Below are 4812 nucleotides of genomic sequence, written 5' to 3'. Positions count from 1 at the left end.
AAAATACCCTTCATGATGTAGATAGGCCTCTTTGAATCAGTTTACGGCCTTTAGAGGAATAGACTACCTTGAAACTCAAATTCCAACATCAACTTTTCCCTGAGCCTCCAGTCTTCCAGCCTTCCCTACAAACTTTAGACTTGCCAGCCCCCACAACTTATGAGGCAATTCCGTAAAATAAATGTGTTTTCTCTGTCTCTGTTTCTTTCTCCCACTCTATACTTCCAGTTGCTTCTGTTTTTCTGCAGAACTCTAAAACAGATTTTTGTTCTGAAAAGTGGGGTGCTATTATAACAAATGCCTAAAAATGTGGAAGCAGCATAGAAATGGTACTCTGTGGAGGCTGGAAAACCTTCCAGGTAAATGGTAGAAAAACACTAGATTACCTTAAAGACACTATTGGTAGAAATACAGATATTTAAGTTGCCCTAGGAGGTCTTAGATGGAAATATTTTGGAAACTGGAAGAACAGTGATATTTGTTACAAAGTGGTAAAGCATTTGGCTGAATTATGTTTTAGTGTTTTGTGGAAGAATTCAGGAGTGATAAACTTAGATATTTAGCTGAAGAGATTTCTAATCAAGGTACTGAAGATGTGGTCTTTGGTTTCTTTATTGGAAAAAGATGGAAAGACTTTATATTCTCTTATTCATGCCATTTATGTTACTTTATGAAAATGGTGTCAAAATCTTGATTTTATAAACTTCTAACGACCTGATACACAGTAACAGCTCTAATGAACAAATACATTTTAGTAATAATACAAATTCCTTCAGTTGCTTTGAAACCAGGTATTTTGTATTAATACTCTTTGCTTTGAGATATTCTGTTCTCAATCTCTCTAAATTGTCCCTTTATGTATTTCTTTGAGAAAATAAAAGCACTTTAGAATGTCCTTACTCTGGGGCACCTGGGTGGCTCAGTCAGTTAAGCGTCTGCCTTCTGCCTTAGGCTCAGGTCATGTTCCCAGGATCCTGGTATTGAGCCCCACATCCAGCTTCCTGCTCAGCAGGGAGCCTGCTTCTCCCTCTTCTGCTTCTCCCCCTGCTTGTGCTCTCTCTGTCAAATAAGTAAGATCTTTAAAAAAATAAATAAAATCTTAAAAAAAAAATGTACTTACTCTGCCATACACATTTCCTTAATGGAGTTCCCTAAGGGTAAGCACCAAGTACTTCTTTGCTACCTCTATGCCCAGACTTCCATAGGCCCCTCCTCTAATACTAAAGCAACAATCAATTTTAAAATAAGATAGGTATAGTAGATCCTTTATATGCAAGATGTAAGATGCCTAATGACCCACAGGTCTCAGTGATTTTAGGTGTACTCAAAGTCTTAATGTAACTATTTTAATTAATTATATTTTATATATATGTACATATTTTAAAGATTTTATTTATTTGACAGAGAGAGCTTGCACACCAGCAGAGGGTGAGGGAGAGGGAGCAGCACACTCTCTGCTGAGCAAGGAGACCCACCAGGGACTCAATCCCGAGACCCCGGGAGCATGACCTGAGCTGAAGGCAGATGCTTAACTGACTGAGCCACCCAGGCATCCCAGTCTGTTGTAATTCTATATAAACAATAAAAACATGTCTTTTTAACCTTGGGGGGGAGGGGAAAGAAAGTTAAGGCCTTGAGAGGAAGATTATTATCCAGTACTTTCTTATAGATTTCTTCTGTGCCATTGTTTTTCCTGTTTTTAAAGCATTTTGTGATTTTAAGATATATGTAGGACAAATGGTATTCAGGGAACTTGAGACTCTGTATGACAGAAAAATAATATATATAGCTTATACATTACAGATATTTCCAACAGTATGGTATTTGCTCTGTAGTTTTTATATTGTTGTTTGAAAGGTTTTATATATTATTCAGGTCCCAACAGAGAAAGTATGGGATGTCAGATTCCATATTACAGTACAGGAATACAATATTATTTGGCTTTTTACTAGTAACTTACTTATTTTTTACTATTTTAAGCAAGCCATGCGCCCAACTCGGGACTCAAAAATCACAAGCTCGTGTCCCTAGGCTCCACTTATTAGTAACTTTGAAACATAGTTTGGGTTCCGTATGGAAAGATAGGATTAGAATTTAAAGTAATGAAAATACAAAATACATGTTTTTGGAGTTAACTAAGTACTTATTTAATCAAATATATTTTTCGTTTTCTAATTCTTTTTAAAGGCCTGTGTAAGCAATTTGTAGAAAAATGCGTATATAATTCCAGTACTCTACGTATATATTTACTTAAAAATATGTAATATGAAAGTCCACTATTTATGAAGCTATTACACAAGACTTACATTTCAGAGGCTCCTACATCCTGAAACAAGGTTCACGGAAAAGACAATATACCTTAGCAATTCATCTTTATTGAAATGTGCGAAACCATTTCAAGAGTATAATCCTTTTGCACATTACATTGAAAGCAGGTTCTCTGATTTTTTTTTTTTAATTAAGCGGGTCGGTAGTTGCTCCAGGATAACCTTTCTTCGTTTTCCCTTGTTGATGCACTCATTTATTTACACTGGCAAGAGAATTTTCATTTTATTTCAAAGAACTTTCTTTTTTAAGCGAAGAGTAAAAACGGCGGGTGTTGCTAATTTTTTCTGCAGTCACAGTGATGAAGAAAACACACTTTCGGCGCGCAAGAGTTTGAAGACTTGCGAACACCTCGAGAAGGCAGCTCGAGGCGAAGAGGCGGATGGTCTCCAGGGAGGGTCCGGGGGTGGCTCAGGCGCAGGAGAGACAGTGGGGGGCGGCCAGACCCGGTCAGGTGCGGGCCGCTCCTTCGCGGCCAGGTGGACCGACCACTGCTTCGCGCGGGTTTTACGGCCGAAGCCGCGGCAGTAGCGCGTGTGCTGCGGCGACGGGAGGGTGAGCGGAGGAAGAGGAAAGAACGTGGTGACAGACTGCGGCCGCCGGGGACCCCGCCGCTGGGAGGCCATCGGGCTCCCCGGTTGCGGGGCCTGAGCGGCGCCAATATCAGACACCAAGGTATCCGCATTTCGGAAAGTGCCTATCTACCCTTCCGCATTTTCCTGAATCTCTCTCCCGGGCGGTGACGTGACGTGCTGACGGCGGGCCCGTGCCGGGGAGCTGGGCCCGCTTTTTGTCAGCTCGGAGCTCGGCCCCTCCTCCCTCCCTTCACCCGCCCCACCAGCCGGAGCCCGGCCCAGTGCTCCAGAGAAAGTCCGGCCTGCAGCAGCAACCATCGTCGCCGACCGCCTGCACGCCCGTCCGGTGAGTTCCGGCGCCGCCGCGGCCGTGGGGCCTAAGGCTAGTGGGGTGGCCTGGTCGGCGGCCCGGATGACGCCCTTCCGCCCAGGCCGGGCGGTACGGCGCAGGGCGCAGAGCAGGCCCGGAGGAGGCCGCAGTTAGGCCGGGGAGGAGCCTGGTCGCCCTGAGCGGCGGCGGAGGTGCGCTTGGTTAAGGGTGGAGGTGGGGGGTGGGGGGAGTGGTAGGGGGAGGAAGTGGGGGTTGAAGGAAGATCGCCGGGTGACCGGAGACACAGCGTCGAGGTGTCGGGTCGGCGCCGCGGCCTGCCTGGGGGACTTCGAGAGGCCGAGGCCTACGAGGCGAAGGCTGAGGGCGTGAGGTGAAGGCCGCAGGCAGGCCGGAGCGATTTTCGCTATGTAAATAGTGGCGGGGGAGGGGGGGAAGGGACGGGGGAAAAGATGGTGGCGGATTTACGGCTGCTGCTTGGACGGTTGAAGGGGTTGTCGGGAGGAGGAGCCGCCATCTTGAAGGTGGCGTTTGGGGAGAAAATTCCGTTACAGCCCGTGAGGGGGTGTGGGAGAGTCGGCGGCGGGGGCGGCGGCGGCGGCGTCTCTGGTGACCGGCCCCGGAGGCCCGGCACGGCAGCGTGTGCGCGCCGAGGGGTCGTGCTCGTTTCTCATGGCTGCCGTTAGCATTGCCGCCATGTTGGACCCTCGTGCTACGGGCGTTTGGTAGCAGCGCTACTCTTTGTGACAGTCGTTCTCGATGGCTGTTTTTCTCCCTTTCCTGCTGCATCGCTTTTGGTTCTCCTCCATTTCCCACTGCTTGTAGCCATCTCAGGTCGGTTGGCAGTCTCTAAGAGATTTTTTTAAGCAGATTCATACGTGGCTCTTAGGGCGCCCACAATGAGGTTTTCTACCAGTTGTCTCCCCGAGAATCTCAGTAATAAAAATTGAAAAATTTGATAGCGAAGAAAGTTCTCTATTACTCTTTTGTACAGTACGTGAAAAACTGCATTTTGCAAACCTGAAATCGGAGTAGTAAATGTTTGAAGGCTACTTTCTTATTTGGAAAAACTTTGAGATCTCCTTTTAAATGATTATTGATCACCTTATACTAGTTATTGAGTATGAGATGAGTTTCTGTTGAATCATAACAAAATGTGATGTGTTATGTACGCTTCACGTACCTGGTGCTATTTAGCTATTCTTTTGGTGGAGTTTTAAGATGCAGTTTCGTACCTTACTGTACTTTAGACTGCTTACTATTGAACTTTGATGGTGAGCTCAGTGCGACCGATGCACGGTGTAGGAAAGATGATGAAGGTTCTTAAAACGCATGTGATGGTTGCAGTAACTTCGCTTGGTAGGTTACCATAGGAAGGCTAAGTCTCCATTTCCAGTAACAGGAAAGTGTTCGTGAAATCGGTGGCATTTGGGGAACGTTACTTATTGAAAGAATGCTGGGACTTTGTTAGGTGCAGGTGGGAATGAGCGAAGGGCATGCTAAAGGTGACAGTAAATTTTACAGTTTTCTAGAGTGCGTAGGATAGGTAGGGGAGTACTGGAAATTCTGCGTGAAAAGGGTAAA

Source organism: Neomonachus schauinslandi, chromosome Y (genome assembly GCF_002201575.2).
Source record: "Neomonachus schauinslandi chromosome Y, ASM220157v2, whole genome shotgun sequence".
NCBI lineage: Eukaryota > Metazoa > Chordata > Mammalia > Carnivora > Phocidae > Neomonachus > Neomonachus schauinslandi.
The sequence above is the reverse complement of the archived record's forward strand: the minus strand, read 5'-3'. Positions refer to the sequence as shown.